Source organism: Aegilops tauschii, chromosome 3 (assembly GCF_002575655.3).
Source record: "Aegilops tauschii subsp. strangulata cultivar AL8/78 chromosome 3, Aet v6.0, whole genome shotgun sequence".
Taxonomy (NCBI): Eukaryota; Viridiplantae; Streptophyta; class Magnoliopsida; order Poales; family Poaceae; genus Aegilops; species Aegilops tauschii.
In genome coordinates, this window is record NC_053037.3 from 410061579 (window position 1) to 410088128 (window position 26550).

The 26550-nt window shown below is 50.5% G+C and overlaps 1 long non-coding RNA gene across 1 annotated transcript; it reads left to right on the forward strand.

Annotated features, from left to right (window-relative positions):
- Nucleotides 1-4673: 4673 nt before the first annotated feature.
- LOC109787457 (uncharacterized) lies at nucleotides 4674-6347 on the forward strand. Its single transcript, XR_002238561.4, has 4 exons — nucleotides 4674-5612; nucleotides 5770-5803; nucleotides 5882-5921; nucleotides 6048-6347. It is a non-coding gene; the product is annotated as an uncharacterized lncRNA (long non-coding RNA).
- The last annotated feature ends 20203 nt before the right edge of the window (nucleotides 6348-26550 follow it).

The window sequence follows — 26550 nt, forward strand, 5'->3', positions numbered from 1 at the left end:
TAATGAGTATATCCTTTCCGGACTACACCCTCCGGTTTATATAGACACCGGGGGGAGCTAGGGTTACATAGAGTCGGTTACATAAGAAGGAGTCTTCATAATTGGTCGCCAAGCTTGCCTTCCATGCCAAGGAGAGTCCAATCCGGACACGGGTACAGTCTTCGGCCTTCATGTCTTCACAGCCCATCAGTCCGGCCCATGGATAACAGGCCGGACGCCCGAGGACCCCTTAGTCCAGGACTCCCTCAGTAGCCCCTGAACCTGGCTTCAATGACGAGGAGTCTGGCACGCAGATTGTCTTCGGCATTGCAAGGCGGTTTCCCCTTTCCGAACTCCAAGATAGTATTTACATGTAATGATTGTATCCGGACTTGTATACACAACTGTAGAGAGAATATAATTTTACACGAATCAAATTCGCTGACAAATTTTTGTAGCATGACATCACGCCCGACCGGTCATAACTCCGAACCGTTTTTTAGTTCGCCGCTCCACGTCCCGAGACGCGGTTTCCATTGGCACGTCTTGTCAAAGCAGAGATCGTGTCCCCTTATCGTGGGATTTCCATGAATGCGGACATGGGTAACCCAACCGTGCGGTTTATACAGCCCTTGGGAATAGGCGAATTCTAAGGCGAGTGGGGAGGCGTTCAATATTTACTGCCTTTATAAGGGGATAAGGATTCCCTCTTCCTCTCCCACGCCTTCTCTCTATCTCCGCCCTTCCAATCTCGAGCTCCAGCGCCCAAGTTCTCATCTCCTTTCCACTCGAGCTAGCACTCAACCATGTCCGGATCCGGAGGTCAGGGCAAGTGGATGGTCTCCTCCGTCAAGGAGGAGGACATTACTGAGCTTCGGGCGGCCGGATACTTGGCAAAGGAAATCGCCCACTGTCTGCCGGCCGAGGGACAAGTCGTCCCCACGTCGAAGCCCAACGAGAGGGTGGTATTCATCCCTCATTTCTTCCGCGGACTAGGGTTCCCACTCCACCCTTTCGTCCGCGGGCTGATGTATTATTACGGGATAGATTTCCACGATCTGTCCCCGAACTCCTTCATCAATATCTCGACGTTTATCATCATGTGTGAGGCCTTCCTCCGCATCCAACCCCACTTCGGGCTGTGGCTCAAAGTCTTCAACGTGAAGCCGAAGGTGGTGGATGGCCAGCACGCGGAGTGCGGAGGAGCCATGGTGAGTAAGCTGTCCAACGTCTCCTGGCCGAAAGGCACTTTTGTGGATACAATAAAGGAGTGGCAGAAACAGTGGTTCTACATCACGGAACCCCGCGGCACCACCTGGGCCGCAGCTGCCGAATTCCGCTCCGGTGCTCCCATGCGACTCACCTCCTGGGTCGAGAAAAGTCCGAACTGGTGTTCGCCCGATGAGCTGATTGCGCTGCAGACGCGCGTTCAAAGCATCATAGCCAAGAACGTCAAGCTTGTCGATGTAATTCAGGTGATGCTGGTTCGCCGGATCCTCCCGTGCCAGCGCAGAAGTCGCCCTCTGTGGTAATTTAATCCAAAGAAGCATCAAACCCTGGCGAGGCTCTTTGAAACCACTCACGAAGGTGCCTGGAAGTTGCTCTTTAAGGGCAACGAGAAACCGCCGGCCACAGATTCAGACCGTGGGCACGACATTAAACACCTCGCCAGCGAGGTATGTTATTTTTAACGTATCCCCTACTTGTTTGTTTCGAGGATGATGTCTGAGCTTTTATCATTGCTTTTTCAGGATTGGATGGAGAGGGCGAAGCGGATCTAGTGTCCGGCTCCGCTGCCTGAAGAACCGATCATCCCGCGTCTAGCGAAGATGCTGGTGCCGACACCATATAAGGCGCAGGAGAAGAAGGCCAAGGGGGCCAAAAGTGGCCCCCGTCGCAAGGGCGCTTCAGACGTGACGTCCGAAGACGAAGAAGCCCATTCCTCCGTCCCTAAGGACGATGACGAGGAAGAGGAGGAGGAGGAGGAGGAGGAGGAGAAGAACCCTCCCCCTGAGGAGGGAAAGAAGAAAAGGGGGGCCTCCACGATTCTGGAGGCTGGAACGCCCAAGAAGGGGAAGGGTGCCCTTGCGGTCAACACCGCGTGGGACGTTGATAGCAGTCCGGAGCGACGCCTCCGCACTAAGCCTCGGGCCGCATCGTAAGTACTATGACTCACGTATACAAGTGTACCCGGCCTCTCCTTTTTATTGTTTTGACGTGGTTAATTGTGCTATTGCAGTCCGGCCTGTGACAGCATCCAGCGATCCTCATCTGGAGGTTCGTTGGATCCGGCGGAAATGGCCAGCATGTCGCCACCGCCCGCTTATTCCCCCGAGGCCAAGGACGACACCGAAGTGTTGTCCCGGAGGACCGCTCTGAGCCGGGGAGGGGCCCAGGACGCTGTCCAGGAGGCACCGCAAGGCGAGACCTCCGCTGCCGGACACATGGGGGAGCAGATCCCCATGGAGACTGGCGAGGAGGGACGTATTTAGTTCGGCCCTCAGCCGGATACGATTCTGGGGATCGATACGGCCCCGAAATCCGGCGCGCGCCTTCCTTCGAAGGAGGGGGGTGCGCCAATTCCACCGATGGCCCCTGTCCAACCAGGGGCACCGGATAACCTAATGGAGGCGCTACGAGGCGCCTCCATTGTGGACGAGCACCGTGTGCTTATGGGTATGGTGATCGAGAAGGTTCAGTCCGTCAAGAGCGGACTAAACGAGGCCTGCAACAATCCGTTGACAGGTTTTGAGGTAAGTCACGTAGAAAGAGAACACCCCGTGCTGACAGTAGCCCCTGAGACACTGTCCGGTGTTCGGAAAGAAAGGCCGGACAGAGGATCAACCCTTTGCAGGAGACTAACTTGATATGTATAAATGAGCAGGCGTCGCTGTTGGCCGCGACCTCGCATGCTGCCGAAGTCTCTAAACTGAAGCAGAGGTTGGAGCGGGCCGAGAACGAGCTCGGCGAGGTGAAGATTCAGCTCCAGGAGAAGCAAGGTGAGTGACGACTTGCTGTGTATTCGGAAAGAATAAGCGGTGAGTATTGACCGGAGTGTCATAATATGTGTAGGGACGGCGACCGAGGTCGAGGCCCTGAAAAATGCCCTGGCTGAAGCCGAGGGGAAGGCTGTCCAGCAGCAAGCCGCCCGTAAGAAGCTCAAGGCCCGGGTCAGCGAGGTCCAGCAGGAGCTCCAGGACGCGGTGAAGAAGTGCGAAGCCTTGGAGCGCGAGGCATCGGTTCAAGAGACCGAACTTACCAAGGCTCGTCAGAGCGCGGAGATTGCACGGAATGAGGCCCAGGACGCTCTCCAGGAGATGCAGGAGGCCAAGAAGGTCGCAGCGGGTAAGGCTTTTAACATGCAAAGCAAGTATGCGGAGAGGAAGTACCTTTTACTAACCCGGATTCAAAGTTGCCCAGGGGCTTTTTCGGATCTACCACGCAGCGTGTCCGATGCTGCGGAGTTCTTCCGAGCCAGAGAAGGGAATTCCACGGAGAAGCTGTTCTGGTCGCAGTATGCTGTGCCGGAACATCCGGTGCCCTTGCCGATCAACTAAAACAGTCGGTCGAGCTGCACAGGGTGGCCGAACTGGCCATGAAGGATTTAATAATCTGGCTGTGGCCAGCCGAACCTATACCTAGCAGCTATTTTGGCCTCGTGAAGCGGGTGGTGGAAGCCTATCCGCGGCTAGACATCGTCAATCGATCAGTCTGCATCGAAGGTGCCTGCATGGCCTTCGCCCGTTGCAAGATGTGGTGGGCAAAGATGGACGCCGTCGAGGTGGCCAGGGGGCCGCCAGAGGGCAAGGAGCACCGCACACCCGAGCGATATTTTGCGGATGTCCTAGAAGGGTCTCGACTTGCAGCAGCGCAGTGCGGGCAGGACATTGTTTTCGAATGAACACACTCGTGTTTTGTCCTTGCCTTGTATAAAAACAAAGCCGGTTTGTAATATAATGTTTGTTATGTTTTAATTGTTTCCTCCTGTGCGGCCGTGTTGTATGGAATCTGAGGGTTGGCCAGTCGTCGGCTTCTGCCCTCACATAGGTAGTACGGAGGTGTTCGGGATGGAATCTACAATCTTTATCCAATTATACGGTCCTTGAAGGAGTTGTTTAGCGCAACGAACCAGGCAATCAGATTATGCGGCTTAAACGCCCTCACTTAGCCATAGGAGTTTTATAATAAAACATGGGTGCAGCCCCTGGTATACGAACCAGAGTGCTGTCAGCGTCTGATCGGGAAGTACCGACCCTTCGCGGCATGCGGAAAAAATCTCCAACAATTTGTGACCTCCGAACAGCTGACCGGCTCTCGCCGCATCATGACAGTCAGTTTTCGGCTTTCTCTACTGAGGTGCTTATCCGGTTTAGACCAGGGCACAATCGCAGTAGTTCTCCCTTTACTACCCTACCCGATGTAGCGGAACGTAGGGTAGCAAGCACAGGAGCCGGGCAACCCAACTATTGACCAAAGACATGATTCGAAGCCAATGCATATCCGCTGCTCACCGTCGTCAGCTTACCATATATTATTATTTTTGAGGTGGTACTAAAATTGTTCTGAGACACAAAGGAATTCGGCTGTTACAACCCTCGCCGTCTGGGCCTGGGCAGCGTCAATGCTAATGGGCCTTTAGAAACCTCCTCTCACCCCTTCTGTCTTTTTTCTATTCCACCCGAACAAGGAGCAACGACATGAGTGCTTCTCTCGAACAGAAAAAGGAAAAGGCCGAGAATAGGAGCTAGGGTTTGAATCGCCATCTCCCTGGACAAGGGGATGCGATGGGGGCGGGAGGGGCGTGGGCCAAGGGGCCGCCCGCGGCGGAGCGCTGTGCCAGGCGCGGCGGCAGGGGACCCGTGGAGGACGGGGCGCGCGTGCAGTGGGTGTTCGTCAGCTGCCCCGGGGTGGGCAAGGCCACCTACGCCGGCCGCCTATCGCGGCTCCACGGCGTGCCCCACATCAACACCGGAGCTCTCCTCCGAAAGCCCCCTCTCCAGCGCGCCGCCACCATCAGCCCCACCCACCGCGCGCCGCCACCATCAGCCCCGCCCACCGCACGCCGTCGGCCAACCCCCCGCCGTGGAGCGCCGCCACCGCCTACCCTCCTCCCATCGGGACCCCCCTGGATCCAAAAATCCATCCACCCAGTCCTCGCCGCGATTTCTAAATCGAACCTACCGGCAGCCGGCGTACTGGCGGGGTGTGGGGAGAGATCCAGATGGTGACGGCGGACCAGAGGTCGGAGGCAGCGAGGTCCGACAGAGAAGGGCGAGGTGCGGCAGAGGAGGCGAGGGGTGGGCTGGTGTTGGCGACGAACAGCGGCTGGGTCGGGCGCTCGGTGAGGCAGAGGCGCGGGGGCACAGCTGCGCAGGGAGGCTGCCACCGCCGAGACAACCCCTCAGCACGCCAATGCCCGCGGGCCACAGACGCGGCGGCCTTGACATCTCATCGATGACGCACATCGGCGTGCTGCTTGAGCGTGAGGGCAAGGAAAACATCGAGCAAGCGGTCATCCGGAAGGCGGCGGCGCAGAGCCTCGTGGAGCATGCAGAGGAGGAGATGCATCTGAAACGCCTTACCATGAGCAGACTGCCGAAATTCTTCATAGAGGCCTCCACTGACTGACAGAGGTATGCAATTTCTCTGCTCTACATCACTAAACTGAAATATCTGCAGATGATTCCAGTACAAGTAAGATTTTTATGTGAGATAGTAGCCGTGCTATATTTATAAAACAAGGTTCTGTGCTCCTAAGTCTAATGTTTTGTGCCTCACATCTGAATTCAGGTAAAGGCAACCGCTGCTAACTGCTCTGCCACAGGTACGAAAACAATCGTAATTCTTTGCCGAAAAGGCGAAAACAATTGTACTAAGCACTAACACAATCACGTTTCGGCAGGGGTGAAGCCAGTAGTCAATGGGTCATCTCCGTACTCCAGGTTCAGCACTAATTACTGTTTGGTTAATGTGGTATTGCCGAAAACAATAGTACCAAGCACCAACACAATCACCTGAGTATATCACATGGGTATAGTACTGATTACTATTTGATTACCATTATACAGGTTTTGAAGGTAAGACATTCAAAGTCGGGCTGTAAACTCACTGGGGTCGTTTCTTATCATCAATGGGGACTGCATGTTTTGAACGGACCATATTTATCCCATATCTAATAGTTCTGATGGCAAATAGACACTGCTTTACTTTTAACTTTTTCGTATGGGTGTGTCCTTTTATTAAGTTAGGAAATTGGGATATATGTTGGTTTTGCATTTGTGACACAGTAAAAGTTGTACTTGCTAATGATACCAGGTGGCATCTTGAGAATGTGTTATTTTCTTGAAATAATCACCATTGTTTTCTCACTTGGTCTTTATCTTAAAAGATGGAGCACATATTGGCATACACTAGAACATTGTAACAGGATAGTGAGGCGAAGATGTTGATGCAGTAATGCACGCGGACACGGCAAGGACGAGAAGCGGGGCTACTTGGACACACCGGCGTGAATATGTGTTGATGCAATCCTACACGCCGGAGTTGTAGGCGGACACGGCAAGGACGATGCTGGGCTGCTCGGACACAACGGCGTGAAGACGTGTTCATGCAATCCTGCACGCCGGAGTTGTAGGCGGACACGGCGGCGAATATATTTTTTTTCGAGGGGCGGCGAGGACATGTTGATGCAGTACTGTACGCCCGAGTTTCGTAGGATGTTGTGGCATTGACCCACCATCAACCCATGTACAAACTTTGGTTTGCTGCCTAAACAAGCACGTACTACAAGAATGGTCTAGATACAACTTCTAATCATCTCCTCCTCCAATTAATTTTCTCATTCATCCAAAGCGTTCCTTTTCTTATTTTGCTTAAAAGTTCTTAATTAGAAAATAGTACATCTGTTATGACCGGCATAGGGGCTTAGCCCAGTGGGTTATGGCCCGAGTATGTTAATTAGGGGCTTAGAGCATTACTAGTAGAACCCTCAAATCCTTAAAGCAGTTTTAAGGGTTGAGAAGTGCCACTTTTTGACACTTTTAAGGGTTGAAAAACAGGGGCAAATACTAGAACCCTTAAACTGCTTTAAGGATTAGATTTGAGGGTTCTAGTCTTTGCCTCGACCCCAACCTATAAATCTATCATTTGACATCTCATAATTTATGACAACAAGAACACAATCAACTTCCAAACAAACTACCAAATGACAATCATTGATGCATGGTTTAATAGTTTACATCACAAAATCATCATCTTCCTCCTCTCATCGGCACCATCACCAAAAAGTTGCACCTCGGCGCCATCTCCTAGACCACAAGCGGGCTACATCAAGCATCTCCATCGGCACCGGTGGAGTCGTACACACCGCCATCACCACAACTACTCATCGGAGTGTCACCTCGAAAAGTAGAGGACGCAACACGGAACATCCTCTTCCTCTCTGCGATGTCCTCCTTGGTGTCCTTCCACCATTGCAATTGGTCTTGATCCATGTCCTTCTTGGACATCATAATGTGCTCTTTCTCTTCCACCATGAGTTCTTTCCATACCTTTGCCTCTTTGAGCTTGATCATCCTCTCCTCCAACTCGGCCTTGCGCTTTGCTTCTTCACGCTTTGCTTCAACTTGTGCAATCTTGACCTCTTTCTTCTTCTCGGTGATAAGAAGCTTCATCTCCAATGTCTTCGTTGTCAATTCCTCTCTTGCCTTCATCATGTGGTCCATCTTCTCCCTTAGGCTTGACGCCTCTTCTTCCATCTTCACCCTTAGCTTGCCCTTCTTGGTTCCCTCGGGCTTGCCCAAGTTCCTCTCCTCCTCATCGTCACTATCATCCATCCTTAGCGTTGCCGACTTCTTGGGTGCGGTCTCTTGATCCCTCAACTTCCACTTGTCAAAGGTTTGAAGAATTGACCAAACATGCTTAAATGGGAATGGCTTGCCCTTGGAAGCGGCCATCTCCTTGTACCTCATGCCGGCAATTGTCTCCTATCAACCACACATAAATCACATAAGAACCCACCAATAGCATAGTGCACACACATAATCAAAATAGTGAAGAAATATGTACTCACATAGTCGCTCTCCACGGTTCCACTAGGTGGTGCATCCCTCACTTGGTCCATGGCCGCACTCCAACGAGCACAAGCGGGCTTGATCAACTCCCACCGGCCTTGAAGCGACCGGAAAGTGCGATGGATGAACCCACTATTCTTCGGCTTGATCCTGCAATAGACGTCCTCGATCCTTTGCCAATACCGTTTACCGGTTTGATCGGTGCCGGTGGTTGCATCCATTCCCACAGCTGCCCAAGCACGAACCAAGAGGACATCTTCCGGCTCGGTGTAGTTTGTCGACCGCGCGTGTGGGCGGGAAGCGGCGGTGAATGCCTCCTCCCCTATCTCGGCCACCTCCTCCTCGTCATCCCCTTCATCCTCCTCATCTTCCTCCAAGTCGTCACCAACCCTAAAGGGGTCTAGGGGCGGAGCTCCGAGGTCTACCTCCGCGTTTTGGAGGAGGTCCATGAACGAGGATGGGGTTGCCATTTCCTCGAACACCTCGTGCGCGGCGGGAGGAGGTTCGGCAACGGCGGCGGGCGGGGCCGCGGGCTTCTTCCGCGGCTTGTTCACGGCCGGGGACGAGCCGGCAACCTTGGAGGAAGCCCCTCGCGGCCCACGGGAGCCTACCTTCGGCCGGCTCTTCTTGGGGGCGGGCGCGGCGGGGGCGGCCGCCGGGGCGGGGACAGGGGCCGGGGCGGGAGCCGGGGAGGCGGGAGGAGGCGGTGCGAGGCCCGCCCGCCGCCGCTTGGCCCCGACGTGGGTCGCCGCCACCACGGCGGCCACGGTCCGGGCGGAGGCGGGGGCAGGGGCGGGGGCGGGGCCCGAGTCGACCGGGGCGGGGGCGGGCGCGGCGGCGGGCGGGGTTGCGGCGGCGGCGGAGGCCTCCATGGCCGGCGCGGGGCGAGGCGGCGGGATGAAACTTCCCTCCCGCGCGAGAGGAAAGAGGAGTGCGGGTTGGGGGGAGTTTTTCCTCTCAACCCTCACTTCTACAGGTGGGGAAACAGTTTGAGGGTTGGACCTCTAATTTTTTTTACGGGTTTGAGGGTTTAGAGGTTCTAGTCTACGGCTTTTTTTCAACAAAAACTGTAAAAAAGCAGTTATTTTTAGGGGTTTGAGGGTTTGAGGGCTCTACTAGACATGCTCTTAGCCCAATTATCTTATCGTATTAGGATCGTTTGCTTAGGAGTCAAGTAAACCTCTCTATATAAGGAGAGGAGATGTATCAATCTAATGAACCAAGAAGCAATCAATATTTGCTTGGCTTCCCTTAGGGAGCCGGGAGACCTAAACCCTAGTTGCCTCCTGCCTTCGCCGCCACTGTTCCAGTCACAAGGACGGTGCCACGCCGCCGGCCGCCGTGCACCAGCCCTCGCCTTCCCCCTCTCCCCCCTACAACCTACGCCCTAGATCCGGTAGGGCCCTATCTCCTACCAATTTGGTATCCAGACACTCGGGCTCGATCATGTCTTCGTCAACGCCAACGCCGCCGCTGCAAATCCTCATCACCGCACCGATGACCACCGCCGGTTCCCCACCGCCGCCGGCCCCGGTCACCGTCACCACCGCCGGTTCCCCCACGCCGCCGGCCCCGGTCACATCCGCTGCGCCGACAACCGCGGTTTTCACGCCGGAAGAAGTCACCAGCATCTTGCGGGATCTCGTGACGGCCGTCCAGGGCATCCATCTGTACCTGGCCGGGCCGCCCACACCTCCGCCGGCTGCGACTACCGCCGCCTACGGCCACCCCGCGCTGCCGTGGCCGTCCCAGGGCGCACCTGCAATGGGCGGGCCACCGCTACCGCCGTTCCAGGCGGGGCACCCCAGCGGGCCGCCTCCGCCGCTGCTGCACCTGCCCTTGTACTCGGTACCCGCGGCGATCGCCGGGGCCCATCCGTCATTCCAGCCGCTGCCCGCCCCAGTGCCGTCCTGGCCACAGTGGCCGACGCCGATTATCGCGGCGCCATCCGCGCCCGCCCCAGCGCCGCAGTGGCCGCACTGGCCCACGCGGGCCCCAACCGCGCCGCCCGCGTCGGTCCAGCTTCCACCGCTGCCGCCCAGCTCCGGACTGGGCCAGTCCACACCGGGAGGCCTCCCGATCCAGCAGGTCCGGTTTCCGCCGTCGCCGTCCTAGATCCCGGCCTGGCTAACCGGGACGTCGCCACCGCCAGTTTACACGGAGGCCGGGGACCCACCGGTACCCACGCTGTAGTCTGGGGCCTCGTCCGGCTCCGCGGGGGCCTATGATGGTCTCCTCACCGTTGACCGGGTGTCGTCATCATCACTGCTCCGCACCGCCGAGCCGATTGGCCTTGGCGCGCCGACCCAGACGCCGCCACGGTTCGCCAAGATCGACTTCGCCACTTATGACGGCACGGAGGACCCACTTAACTGGCTCAACCAGTGTGAGCAGTTTTTCCGTGGACAGCACACGCTCGCGTCGGGGCGCACTTGGCTGGCATCCTACCACCTCCGCGGTGCAGCCCAGACCTGGTACTATGCCCTCGAGCAGGACGAGGGCAGCATGCCCCTTGGGAGCGCTTCCGCGAGCTCTGCCTCCTTCGTTTTGGGCCCTCGATCCGCGGGAGCCGCCTGGCGGAGTTAGGCCGCCTTCCCTTCACCTCCACGGTTCAGGACTTCGCCGACCGTTTCCAGGCCCTGGCATGCCACGCGTCGGGCGTGATGGCGCAGCAGCGGGCCGACCTCTTTGTCGGTGGACTTCCGGATCACATCCGCGTGGACGTGGAGCTTCAGGGACCCAGGATATCCAGACGGCCATGTACTACGCCCACGCGTTCGAGCGCCGCGCGGTGGCCGTCCAGCAGGAGTCACCGTCCCGGGCCACTGGGTCGCTACCCTGGCCAGATCCCGCTCCGGGTCGGACTATTCAGGCTTCCGCGGCACCCCTCGCCGCGACCGCGGCGCGCCCGTTCCGCCGGCTCACCTCGGCTGAGCTACTCGAGCGCCGCCGCCAAGGGTTGTGCTTCAACTACGACGAGCCCTACACGCCCGGCCACGCCTGCCCGCGACTCTTCTACCTGGAGGTTGCAGACTAAATTCCGGAGGACGCCGTCGCCGCCGACCTTGCCGCCCCAGCTGTCGCGAAGGTGTTTGACGCTGGTTGATCACCTCGAGGAGTTCAGCAAGCGCTTTCCCACCTTACAGCTCGAGGACGAGCTGTTTGTGCACGCGGGGAGAAGTGTTATGACCGGCATAGGGGCTTAGCCCAGTGGGTTATGGCCCAAGTATGTTAATTAGGGGCTTAGCCCAATTATCTTATCGTATTAGGATCGTTTGCTTAGGAGTCAAGTAAACCTCTCTATATAAGGAGAGGAGATGTATCAATCTAATGAAGCAAGAAGCAATCAATATTTGCTCGGCTTCCCTTAGGGAGCCGAGAGACCTAAACCCTAGCCACCTCCTGCCTTCACCGCCACTGCTCCCGTCGCAAGGACGGTGCCACGCCGCCGGCCGCCGCGCACCAGCCCTCACCCTCCCCCTCCTCCCCCTACAACCTACGCCCTAGATCCGGTAGGGCCCTAGCTCCTACCAACATCAAACCACACAAGAAAGTACAGAAGGATGGCCCCCCTTAGTTCATCAAAAATAGACAATTAGCTGCCTAGAATCACCTTATGTGCATATATCGGTCGGTTGTGCCATCATAAGCATTTCTCTAACCAAAAATCCAAAGTACCAATGTGCATTCTGTGTGAAGAATTTTTACGTCACTATTTCTTGTGTATATACATAAAACAAATGGCTATTTATTTTCTTGGAGATCGCGTTATTGTGCAGCAAGTTTGTGCTCTTATGCATAATTACTTTTTCTAGCGAACGTGGTATTATGGATTGTGCTTCTTTTACTTAAACGTTGTAGTTAAAACAAGTACATGTCTAACCATTTACCCATAACAAAGCAGCCCTAGCGAGGGAGTCAGACACCTATGCTTCTGTGGACATAAAAGTTTTCGGTAGAACTAGCACGCAGCCTGCAGCCTGTGTGCCCGTGTTTGACCCGGCCAATTTTGATTCATAAGAACGAGTGTTATCTCCCGTTGCATCGCACGGGCATTTGTGCTAGTTACCCCACATATCTCATATACTACCATGTGGTGCTATATATATATGGAAAATCCATCCTACCACCCAGTGGTAGTTACCCCACATATCTCATATACTACCATGTGGTGCTATATATACTATTTTATTATTTTAAATATGTTCATAAACTATGTCTAAGTATTTCAAAGCAAGTTATATGAAAAAATTGCATATGAGTCCACAGTTTTTGTTATAATTATGAAATATGTACATATTTGTACGTAAAAAAGAGCATACTTAAAACATGGTAGATACTACCTAAAAATTAGTATATATACTACCTAATCATTGATATATACTACATACTACACGTATATACTCTCGGTTTTGACAGATACTACATATAACATAGAAAACACAAGTGGTGGTAACTACCACTGCTTGTAGGAAACATTTGTCCTATATATATATATATATACATATTATGAATTCAATTTTGTATCTGTTTTTGTGTACTAATTTGAATCTAGTTGTTATTATCCACATATACAGAATGGAAAGCGTATATACACACATTGAAACAGAACATATAAGAATGGAAAACAGAGTACACACATTGAAACAGAGCAATACTATGATTGCTGTGAATACATAGCTATCCACGTCGAAACGACTTTTGAAAATAAAATGCATCCATGAGACCATGACCAGCAGCCCTTGCCTACGGTAGCTCTTAGCTCTGCCTGAACTCATGCAGGCGTTCGTCCAAGCGGTCGACACGCTCGCGGTACATCTGTAGCGCGACCTCGAGCTCCAAGTTGGCTATTTCATCGGGGATCACCAGCTCGAGGATGCGACGGCCATGTTCCTCTACTGCGCCCAGGTGGACACCTGGGCCAAGGAGGCGGTCGAGCCTACGGACCAGCGTATTGGTATCCAGCGGGCCGCGGACAAGGCGAACGGCGGCACCCAAGCGAACGGCGCGGCGAGCATCCGGTGCAAGTACGGCGCGGCCGGCCTCTGGTGCAAGTACGGCGCTGAGGGCCTCTGCCCACTCCTGGCGAGGAATGGGGGTACTGACGGGATGTGTACCCAGCTGCGACGTCGTGTCGACAGCAGGCAAATGCCGATGGATCCGCTCTTGCTGTGCGGCGCACCGTGCCTCTTGCTCTGCGGCGCTCCAACGGTCTCGCCGTGCGGCGAGCCGCAGCCTATCGGCGCGGACACGCCTAGAGCTTGCTCTGCAGCGCGCCATCAATCATGTTGTGCGGCGAGCTGCAGCCTGTCGGCGCTGACATGCCTATCTTGATCCGCGGCGCTCAAGCGCCATGTGCCAAAGGTTTGCTCAACCCTGGCAATGACGCGCGTCATGGCGTCGTCCATCGCGTTGCCGGGGAGCGCCTCAGCCTCGACGGGTCGTGGCGCCTGCTCGTTTTCCTCTTCGACAGGGTTGATGGCAAAGGCGGCGCTTTCGTGGGTTGGCATGCTTGGAAAAGGTGGATGTGCTCCAGGCTGCGCTTGTCGCCTCCATGCGCCGCGCGCCTCCTATGCGCAATATCGCTAGGTGGCGCGAAACAGGTGAGGAAATGGCAGGAAACAGTGGCGTGTTCATAAAACGCCATCAATTAATGGAAACTTAGCATAAAACGAACATCGAGCTAGCACAATAAGAAGATGATGATCAGATGAACACGGACCACACTAGGGAACCCGTCGGTGATGAATTCATCAATCCAAACAGTTGAATACTAGCAAGCGTTTTCCCACAACACACACGGCCTATTCCATCACAAATAGGTCGGATGGATCAACTGTATGCCACGTGTCGCACATTGTCAAAAAGTAATGCGGTAGACCTTCTTTAACATGTGTTAAAAAAAGAAAAAATAAAGACTTCGAGGTTAAATTAACTCATGGGATGGGTCGTATCAGTCATTTAATTTGATAGATATGACCCATCCTATCAGTTAATTTAACATCAACACAACTTCCCATCCAGTCAGCCATCTGATGGCTCCTCCAGCCTGAGCACACTTAACTTGAGAGTTTTCTTACATGAGCTACTGGTGAAACAGCTAGTCCTTGCTGATAGGATGCCTCTTCGCATCCTTATGGCGTACTCGGATGACCGCCCGTCTCCCAATGGCCAATAGATGTTGTGTAGACAGAGCATATCACATACGTCTTATTAGAAGCAATCGTTTGTGTTATTATCGGTATTCGCACACATTTCTGATTACAGACCTGTTTGCCGCGTATCACACACATCTTGTTATATTGAACCGTTTCTGTTCTCTTGTCTCAACGCAAATAGTTCATCCGAGTGAACCGCATGCCGTATATCGCACACACCTTCATCTGGCTGCTCGTTTCTTTTGTGTTGCCTAATCACAAACAGTTCATCCGAGTGAACCGTATGCTCTCTATCGCACACACCTTCATCTGGCTACCCGTTTCTTTTGTTCCTCCTCCTCGCAAACAGTTAATTGAGCTAAACCATATGCCCTACATCGCACACGCAACTAAAATTTGAACCGTGTTTGATGCATCCTCCATCGCAAATGTTTTGCACCTTTTTGACGGTTATTTTACACCACCGTTTGCGATTATGGCATCGCACACAGTTTCGCTGAACGGTCTCTGATCATAGTGTCGCGTTAGCAGCAACCTGCAGTAGTGATCCTTCTTATCTGCCAAGCATTTGGGGCAGATCCGCTTCCAGTGACCATTTCCTTTGCAGTAGAAGCACTCAGTTCCAGGCTCAGATCCAACTTTGGGCTTCTTCATGGGAGCGGCAACTTGCTTGCCATTCTTCTTCAAGTTTCCTTTATTTCCCTTGCCCTTTTTCTTGAAAGTAGTGGTATTAATAACCATCAACACTTGATGCTCTTTCTTGATTTCTACCTTCGCCGATTTCAGCATCGCGAAGAGCTCGGGAATCGTTTCGTCATCCCTTGCATACTATAGTTTATCACGAAGTTCTAGTAGCTTGGTGATAGTGACTAGAGAACTATGTCAAACACTATCTTATCTGGAAGATTAACTCCCACTTGATTCAAGCGATTGTAGTACCCAGACATTCTGAGCACATGCTCACTGGCTGAGCTATTCTCCTCCATCTTGTAGGCAAAGTACTTGTTAGAGGTCTCATACCCCTCGACACGGGCATGAGTTTGAAATACCAATTTCAGCTCTTGGAACATCTCATATGCTCCGTGGCATGCAAAACGTTTTTGAGGTCCCGGTTCTAGGCCGTAAACCATGGCGCACTAAACTATTAAGTAGTCATCATATCGAGCTTGCCAAAAATTCATAATGTCTGCATCTGCTCCCACAATAGGTCTGTCACCTAGAGGTGCATCAAGGACATATTTCTTCTATGCAGCAATGAGGATAATCCTCATATCACGGACCCAATCCACATTATTGCTACTATCATCTTTGAACTTATTTTTCTCTAGGAACATATCGAAAAATAGGGGAGCTACATCACGAGCTATTGATCTACAACATAGTTTTGCAAATACTATCAGGACTAAGTTCATGATAAATTAAGTTCAATTAATCAAATTACTAATGAACTCCCACTTAAATCAACATACCTCAAGTTGTTTAAGTGATACATGATCCATATCAACTAACCCATGTCCGATCATCACGTGAGATGGGGTAGTCATCAATGGTGAACATCTCTATGTTGATCATATCTACTATATGACTCATGTTCAACCTTTCGGTCTCCAGTGTTCTGAGACCATGTCTGTACATGCTAGGCTCGTCAAGTTACCCAAGTATTTCGCGTGTGTAAATTTCACTTACACCCATTGTATGTGAACGTTGACACTACTGCATGATGCTACTAACATGACACTATGATCAGACACCCTTCGACGAAATTGTGTGCGATGCAGTAATCGCAAACGGTGGTGTAAAAAACCCGTCAAAAAAGGTGCAAAATGTTTGCGATGGAGGATGCATCAAACACGGTTTAGATTTTAGTTGCTTGTGCGATGCAGGGCAAAAGGTTCAGTTTAATTAACTATTTGTGATGAGGAGGAACAAAAGAAACGGGCAGCCAGATGGAGGTGTGTGCGATGCATACGGTTCACTCAGATGAACTGTTTGTGATTAGGCAACACAAAAGAAATGGTCGGCCAGATCAAGGTGTGTGCGATATACGGCATGCGGTTCACTCGGATGAACTATTTGTGTTGAGACAAGAGAACATAAACGGTCCAATATAACAAGATGTGTGTGATACGCGGCAAACAGGTCTGTAATCAGAAATGTGTGCGAAGACCAATAATAACACAGACGGTTGCTGCTAATAAGACGTGTGTGTTGTACGATGGGATTGCATACAGAACGACATATATAGGTGGTTGCATAACCAAATTAAACATCCACTTACATAGGTGGCTACTACAACCAAGGCATTTGCACACACCAAAGTAAACTATTACATGCATAATTACATAGGTGGCTACTACACACATGAAATTTTCACACACCAATAAAGTAAACTATATATTACATGCATGATTAACTAGCATAAACGATCATCTGATCATCATCTACTTCTTGTGACGCTTGCTCTGCTTGTGGCTCGATCCGGACTCGTCGATTTGGGTAATGAGGCACTTCCTCATGTCAACGATCCGTCTGTGCATCTCGTAGCATGTGTACACGCTCTTGGCCGCGAACCTAAGGTGAGGTTCATCCATTTGCCGCATCCAGGCCCTGTGCCAGGATAGGGGACTTGCTCTCTGAGCATCCTGCTTCATCTTTTCGTAGTAGGGGTCAATGATGGCCGAGGCGAGTTCGACCAGGGAGTCCTTCTTCGTGCTGCCCCAGACCCTGTAGTTGTCACGGATTTTGACAAGGTTCTTGCAGGCCAAACCCATAACACTGAGCGCTTTTACATCGTCGGTGGTTTCCACCATAGCAAACTTGTAGCGGTGCTGTTGACAAACCTGTTGAAACGGTCGCAAGGCTCTGTGGCCATGCAGTAGTGGTAGATGAGGACATGATGGCGCATGCACAACTGGGCGACGGCAACCTTCTGATGTATGTCGGGACGACTGGCGGCGTACTGGAGGTCGATGTCGACCGCCTTGTAATTGTCTCGAGCAAGTAACTTCTCAACACTGTTGATGTAGTTGTCCACCACAGCCATGTCGATGGTGTACACCACCGAGAGATCCTTCTCCCTCGCGTGGGTCTCCACTCTATGCTCGCCGAACTCCATTGGAGCGCCGCTAGACAACCTGAAGCGGAGCATCCCTTGACCATCCCCATGGATGTCACACCACCACCGCAAGCACGGAGAGGACCTAGGACAAGGGCACATGCACGTGCCAACAAAACCGAGGTTGACTCCTTCCTCTTCATACTCCATTCGAATTCAACCGAAAATCGGGTTCTACCTCAAACGGAATTGTTGTGCATTCTTAGGTACCAAGAAGAAGTCCCTGAAGAAGCTAGGAGGGAGACCCAAGCACCTATGGAGGAGGAGAAGGAAGAAGGACGCGTGAGGCGCGAAGCAAGAGAGGTCTCAGACCTCCCCGGGTGTCTAGCCACCAAGGGCCCGGGTGCCCGGCCACCCCCAGCCGCCGGCTGGCCGCGCCTCTGGCCACCCCGGGTGCCCGGCTGATACGTCTCCAACGTATCTATAATTTTTTACTGTTCCATGCTATTATATTATCTGTTTTGGATGTTTAATGGGCTTTAATATACCTTTTTATATTATTTTTGGGACTAAACTATTAAACGAAGTCCCAGTGCAATTTGCTGTTTTTTTGCCCATTTCAGTGTTTCGCAAAAAAGGAATATCAAACAGAATCCGAACGGAATGAAACCTTCGCGAGGATCTTTTTTGGAACAAACGCAATGCAGGAGACTTGGAGTGGAGGTCAAGGAAGCCACGAGGCAGGAGGGCGCGCCACCCACCCTCGTGGGCCCCTCATAGCTCCACCGACCTACTTCTTTCACCTATATATACTCTTATACCCTGAAACCATCGGGAGAGCCACGAAACCACTTTTCCACCGCCGCAACCTTCTGTACCGTGACATCCCATCTTAGGGCCTTTTCCGGCGATCTACTGCAGGGGGATTCGACCACGGGGGCCTTATACATCAACACCATAGCCTCTCCGATGATGTCTGAGTAGTTTACCACAGACCTTCGGGTCCATAGTTATTAGCTAGATGGCTTCTTCTCTCTCTTTGGATCTTAATACAAAGTTCTCCTCGATCTTCTTGGAGATCTATTCGATGTAATACTTTTTGCGGTGTGTTTGTCGAGATCCGATGAACTGTGGGTTTATGATCAAGATTATCTATGAACAATATTTGATTCTTCTCTGAATATTTTATGCATGATTTAAATACCTTTGCAAGTCTCTTTGAATTATCGGTTTAGTTTGGCCTACTAGATTGATCTTTCTTACAATGGGACAAGTGCTTAGCTTTGGGTTCAATCTTGCGGTGCTCGATCCCAGTGACAGAAAGGGAAACGACACGTATTGTATTGTTGCCATCGAGGATAAAAAGATGGGGTTTATATCATATTGCTTGAGTTTATCGCTCTACATCATGTCATCTTGCCTAATGCGTTACTCTGTTCTTATGAACTTAATACTCTAGATGCATGCTGGATAGCGGTCGATGTGTCGACTAATAGTAGTAGATGCAGAATCGTTTCGGTCTACTTGTCACGGACGTGATGCCTATGTTCATGATCATGCCTAGATATTCTCATAACTATGCGCTTTTCTATCAATTGCTCGGCAGTAATTTGTTCACCCACCGTAATATATATGCTATCTTGAGAGAAGCCACTAGTGAAACCTATGGCCCTCGGGTCTACTTTACATCATATAAGTTTCCAATCTACAATTCTAGTTTACTATTTATCTTGCAATCTTTACTTTTCAATCTATACAACAAAAATACCAAAAATATTTATCTTATTATCTTTATCAGATCTCACTTTTGCAAGTGGCCGTGAAGGGATTGACAACCCCTTTATCACGTTGGTTGCAAGGTTCTTGATTGTTTGTGCAGGTACTAGGCGATTTGCGTGTAGTCTCCTACTGGATTGATACCTTGGTTCTCAAAACTGAGGGAAATACTTACGCTACTTTGCTGCATCACCCTTTCCTCTTCAAGGGAAAACCAACGCATGCTCAAGAGGTAGCAAGAAGGATTTCTGGCGCCATTGCCGGGGAGATCTACGCCAAGTCAAGACATACCAAGTACCCATCACAAACTCTTCTCCCTCGCATTACATTATTTTCCATTTGCCTCTCGTTTTCCTCTCCCTGACTTCACCTTTGCCGTTTTCTGCGCCCTCCTTCCGTTCGATCTTGTGTTACCATGTACCTTCTTTTTGCTTGCATCTTCGCTTGCTAAAATTTTATGGATCCTCATCCACTTGCTAATCTCTTTAAGAGATCCAATTATGATGAACCTATTGCTAGTGAGTTGAGTGCACTAGATTATCTTTATGAGGTTTTGCTTGAAATTCGTGAATCTGAAAATTGTGATGAAGTACTTTATGAAACGATTCACGATAGATCTTTGAATAAAAAGCATGATTGCAATGATTTTATTATAAATTCTATTGATGTCAATTGTGCTAATAATATGCAAAACCCTAAACTTGGGGATGCTAATTTTGCTATGTCTACTACTTGTTGCAATGATCATGATTGGGGTGATTCTTCTTATGATCTTGAAAATTTATTTAAGCCCCATGATGAATATGAGATTGATAATAGTGTTTGCAATATTATTGAAAGTGGGTTTGGAAGAGTGTCAACTTGTGACGCCCGGATAATTAAGCTACATTAAACCTCTGCTAATGATGCCACGTCACCTCGGTTACAGATGCTAATCTCACCTTAGTTCAAAATTCGATTCAAATTTGAATTTGAATTATAGTCAAACTGTAAAGGTTTTCAAATATTAAAACTAAAATGTTCGGGTTGTGCCAAATAATGCATAGATAATTACGGTGGAGAAACCACACTTTTATAAAATGTATAAATACTCTAAAATGAATAAAACAGTAGCAAGAACAATTATTAAAAGGCTTTTAAAATAATAAACGATTACAAACTATTTTATTTTAGGTGCCAAGTTAATTGTGGTAGTGGCATTATTACTAATACTATTTTAGGTGCAACTTATGTATTTTATAAAAACTAAAATTTAATATAACAGTAAAAAAAAATAAGAAAAGGAAAAGAAAAACAAAGACCCAAAATAAAGTAAAAGCAAAAGAAATCCCCCTCCCCCGCTGGGCCTCTGCCTAGCTGGCCACCAGGCTAACCATGCCAGCCCACCTAAACTCTGCTCCTTCCTCCTATTCACCAGTGGCCGTGTGCGCGCCCTGGCCGTCCGTGCACGATGCCGCCGGCGGATGCTCGCCACCGCGACACTACAGGGGCGCCAGGAGGAGTATAAGACCGCCCCGACCTCGTGGACGAACCCTAGTTCCCCACCTTCATTTCCTCCCGCTGCTATCCTCTCCCGCACACATGGCCGAGCCGCGTCGCCACGCTCGCTGTCGATCCCGCGGCCCCGACCTCACCGTGCCATGACACCTAGTCCGCTCGCTCCATCGACAAGCGCTCTGTCGACTGGTGCTTCCTTTGGGAGGCCGGAGCCCCTGCACCGTCCTCTACCTCGTCGTCGACCCCTCGGCCCCGACGAGCCCCACCGCGCGATTCGCCGCCACCACTGCATCCCCGGCTTCCCCAAGCCGTCCCCCGCCCTCACTATGAGCTTTGCCCTGTTTCCCCTCTCTCTCCTCCGAAGATTTCGCGCTCTAGCTAGGACCCCGCCATGGATGGACCTCTCTGTCGCCGTTGCTCACGGCGCTGCTTCCACACCTTGCCCCGCCCTGACCATGGCCTCGCCACGCCTGTGCGCTTTGCTGCATGCGCACACACGCGCTCGGGCCGCACCTTGCCCGCGTGAGGCCTCCCCGCAACCTGCTCTGCTAGTGCCCGCCGCACCCTCCTTTGCAAGCCGACGCGTCGCCCGCACCTCCGCCTCTGTCCCGCGTGCTCTGCTGCCTCTAGCCACGCCGGCCCTCGCCAAGCCGAAGCATCCCGCCCGGCCAGCCCGCGCCCGCTGCCCGCCTCGCGTTGCCCCACCGCGCCTGTTCCGGCAGCTGCCCGCGCCACCGCGGATGTCTACTCCGTCGTCGACTCCGGCCAAGTCCGGCCACCCCGCGACCACCGGTCGACGTGGTGAACCACCAGCTACCCATCGGTGCCCTTCGCGCATCGAACCGACGCTCGTAGCGCAAGCCCGGCGGGTTCCCGCATTGCTGCCGTCGCCGGCGCACTGTAAATCCTCGCCGGCGGTAACCATGATGACGTGGACGTCATTAACCCCCTAACCAAATCCCTAATAGCCACTGACATCGGACCCCAAAGTCCTAATTAACCTCACTGGTTTTATTTAAAAGTCTGTTAAGCAAATCACTCAATGACACTTGGGCCCCACTGGGCACTTTGAGCAGTCAAACTGCTGACTGGGACTAGCCTAGTCAATGGCAGGTGGGACCCCGTGATCCACTTTGACCAGTCAACAGGGACCAGTCAACCGCTGACTGGGCAGTTGACTGGGGCCACTGTCAGCCACTGTGGCCCTAGTCTGGGTACAGTTTTGGGTGTATCTAGCAATTAGTCTTTTATTTTTGAATTAATATTAGATCCAGGAAATTTCAAAAATGATTAAATCTTTATAATTTAATATAAAATAATCCGTAACTCAGATGAAAATACTTTGTACATGAAAGTTGCTCAGAACGACGAGACGAATCCGAATACGCTGTCCGTTCGTCTGCCACACGTCCCTAGCATAGCGAACATGCAACAATCCACCTCTGTTTCATCTGGTCGAAAACGTCAAGCACCGGGAATACTTTCTCGGATGTTTTCCCTCCTTTGCCGGTATCACCTCCTACCGCGTTAGGGCACACCTAGCACCGCTCATTGTCTTGTCATGTATCGTCGTGCTTATGTTTGCATTATATTTATTGTTTCTTCCCCCTCTTCTCTCCGGTAGGCTACGAGTCTGACGCCGCTGCTGCCCCGATCGACTACGGTGTTGACGACCCCTCTTTCTTGCCAGAGCAACCAGGCAAGCCCCCCACCCCTTGATCAACCCGATATCGCCTATTCCTTCTCTCTACTGCTTGCATTAGAGTAGTGTATCATGTTACTGCTTTCGATTAATCCTATTCTGCTGCATAGCCTGTCATTGTTGCTACAGTTGTTACCCTTACCTGCAATCCTAAATGCTTAGTATAGGATGCTAGTATTCCATCAGTGGCCCTACATTATTGTCCGTCTTCTATGCTATATTATCGGGATGTGGTCACTTCGGGAGGTGATCACGGGTATATACATACTACACTATTATACATGATACATGTGGTGACTAAAGTCGGGTCGGCTCGTAGAGTACCCGCAAGTGATTCCGATGTGGGGGCTGAAAGGACAGGTGGCTCCATCCGGTAGAGGTGGGCCTAGGTTCCCGACGGCCCCTGGCTGTTACTTTGCGGTGGAGCGACACGGCAGGTTGACCACCTAGGTGAGAGGTGGGCCTGGCCCTGGTCGGCGTCCGTGATTACTTCTAAATAACACACTTAACGAGATCTTGGTATTTGATCTGAGTCTGGCCACTGGCCTATACGCACTAACCAACTACGTGGGAACAGTTATGGGCACTCGACGTCGTGGTATCAGCCGAAGCCTTCTTGACGTCAGCGACTGAGCGGCGCGCGCAGGATTGGACTGGAACACCTGCTCTTGTATTAGGGAGGCTAGGTCCGCTTCCGGCCGCGTTCGCAACATGCAGGTGAGCAACGGGCGATGGGCCCTGACCCCTGCGCGCATAGGATTTAGACAGGCGTGCTGACCTCTCTGTTGTGCCTAGGTGGGGCTGCGACGTGTTGATCTTCCGAGGCCGGGCATGACCCAGGAAAGTGTGTCCGGGTTATGTGATGCGCCCCTGCAGGGAAGTTTATCTATTCGAATAGCTGTGTCCGTCGGTAAAAGGACGACCCGGAGTTGTACCTCGACCTTATGACAACTAGAACCGGATACTTAATAAAACACACCCTTTCAAGTGCCAGATACAACCCGGTGATCGCTCTCTCACAGGACGACGAGGAGAGGATCGCCGGGTAGGATTATGCTATGCGATGATACTTGGTGAACTTACCATCTACTCTCTTCTACATGCTGCAAGATGGAGGCTTCCAGAAGCGTAGTCTTCGACAGGACTAGCTATCCCCCACTTATTCTGGCATTCTGCAGTTCAGTCCACCGATATTGCCCCTTTAGACAGATACCCATGCATATGTAGTGTAGATCCTTGCTTGCGAGTACTTTGGATGAGTACTCACGGTTGCTTTTCTCCCTCTTTTCCCCCTTTCCATTCTTCTCGGTTGTCGCGACCAGATGCTGGAGCCCAGGAGTCAGACGCCACCTTCGACGACTCCTACGACACCAAGGGTGCCTACTACTACGTGCATGCCGCCGCCGACGACCAGGAGTAGTTTAGGAGGATCCCAGGCAGGAGGCTTGCGCCTCTTTCGATCTGTATCCCAGTTTGTGCTAGCGATCTTATGGCAACTTGTTTACTTATGTTTGTACTCAGATATTTGTTGCTTCCACTGACTCATCTATGATCGAGCACTTGTATTCGAGCCCTCGAGGCCCCTGGCTTGTATTATGACGCTTGTATGACTTATTTATGTTTTTAGAGTTGTGTTGTGATATCTTCCCGTGAGTCCCTGATCTTGATCGTACACGTTTGCATGCATGATTAGTGTACGATTAAATCGGGGGCGTCACAAGTTGGTATCAAAGCCGACTGCCTCTAGGAATCCCCCTTCCACACTCCTTTGCCGAAGTTGAGTCTAGTCATTGAAAAAGTTTTTACTAACATGGCTGTGTGGCTTACGGGCCCACGTCGCCATTGGGTGGTATTAGGATCTTTTATTCCTCAACCTATACTCTGGGACTCTGATCTTGCTTCTATTCGGGTTAAAATGAATTTACTAACTCTGACTCTAGGTTCTCGTAACTACTCCTCCCGGAGAGCCCTTATCACAGATGATCGCCTGCTGCACCAGAAGATTCCGAAGATACACTCTGATGTTCTCTCGAGACTTTGTGCCCGTTGCTTTTGCAGTTCCCTACCACTGAAATATCCCTATGGATAAATACATACACCTTCCGTCCTTACTCTTATTCCCAGTTGATCTTGTTATTACAAGATACCCCCAAAATTCTCTGATATTCCGAGAATCCTTTGCGCCCACCGCTTTGCAGCTCTTTTCTGCATTAATACCCCTACGGATAATTCCTCGCACATAATGAGTATCCGCTCATCACTAGTTGTTCATGTGTTTCACAAGGATCTTCAAAAATACTATTCGATCTCCCGAAAATCCTCAACAGCTTATTGCTCTTGAAATTCTTGCTTGCTTGCATTATGGTTAATCCCATAAGTATAGTAATCTTATTGACAACCTTTGTCATTAACATTTTGAGTCTGTTGATTCAATATGTTGCGAATGCTTGCAATACTCATCCGAATCCTAATATTCATCCTTCCAGCTCAGATGTCATGTTGAACAAGAGTTGATTCTCGACCAATCAAATTACCATCGGTTGTACCCCTAAGCCTACTCAACTTATCGATCCATGGTCAGAGCGTTTGCTTCTGATCCGTTGATTTGGAAATCATAATTTTTTTGCATTTGAGCTTTGAATTTGTCAGTTGTTTCTATGACTTGATGCCTTTGCATTCTTTCTCCTTCTGGTTGGGTACCGGTGCTCACATCAGATCCCTTGTGGACCACCAGATCCTTTATTGGATTTTATCCGACAACGTCCTTCATATTCAATAATTTCGCGAGTATTTTCTCAGATACATAATGCCTTTAGTAAATTGTATCCTCTGCTTTGTCGAACATGCTCTGCTTTCAAGCTTGTGTTATTTACTCCTGAAGTTTGTGGTATATGTTCCTAAGAGGCCCCGATGGGTTGAACCTATGCCTTCTCTAATCTGTGTGAACCCGGAAAACTACTATGGGTCATACTCTAGTGGTGTTATGTCAGATAAAATTTCAACACTACAACTTCGTCAAAGGCGAGAAGTGAATGAAAGGTTATGCATTAGAGAAGTGGGAGTCGACCTTGAACTCTATGTTCATGCCCATGGATGATGACCCACAAGTATAGGGGATCTATCGTAGTCCTTTCGATAAGTAAGAGTGTCGAACCCAACGAGGAGCAGAAGGAAATGATAAGCGGTTTTCAGCAAGGTATTCTCTGCAAGCACTGAAATTATAGGTAACAGATAGTTTTGTGATAGGATAATTTGTAACGAGCAACAAGTAACAAAAGTAAATAAAGTGCAGCAAGGTGGCCCAATCCTTTTTGTAGCAAAGGAAAAGCCTGGACAAACTCTTATATAGAGAAAAGCGCTCCCGAGGACACATGGGAATTATCGTCAAGCTAGTTTTCATCACATTCATATGATTCGCGTTCGGTACTTTGATAATTTGATATGTGGGTGGACCGGTGCTTGGGTGCTGTCCTTACTTGGACAAGCATCCCACTTATGATTAACCCCTATTGCAAGCATCCACAACTACAAAAGAAGTATTAAGGTAAACCTAACCATAGCATGAAACATATGGATCCAAATCAGCCCCTTACGAAGCAACGCATAAACTAGGGTTTAAGTTTCTGTCACTCTAGCAACCCATCATCTACTTATTACTTACCAATGCCTTCCTCTAGGCCCAAATAATGGTGAAGTGTCATGTAGTCGACGTTCACATAACACCACTAGAGGATAGACAACATACATCTCATCAAAATATCGAACGAATACCAAATTCACATGACTACTAATAGCAAGACTTCTCCCATGTCCTCAGGAACAAACGTAACTACTCACAAAGCATATTCATGTTCATAATCAGAGGAGTATTAATATGCATATAGGATCTGAACATATGATCTTGGGACAAATGCATTTTTGCCCCTAGTTGGAACCTACCCACGGGTTTTGCCCTTACTTTTCGACTCTGCTCAGTTTTGCCCTTAGATTTTCCTCCGAGGTCGCCCGAATGCCCTTTGACCGTTTGACCAATACTTTGAAAATTCATAACAAATTGATATGAACTCAGAAAAATGCAAATAAGATATCAAAATGTTCAGATAAACATTACTTTTATGTGTATGTCATTTGCATTCAGGAAAAAAGTACCGTTTAAACTACCTAAGTTTATTAATGTTTTTAACATTATTAAAAATAAAGAGGTATAAATAATACTTTTTCAGGAATAAAAATTACATGCAAATGTAGGTGACGTTTTCTAAACATCCTGATATCTTATTTGCATTTTTCTGAGTTCATATCAACTTGTTA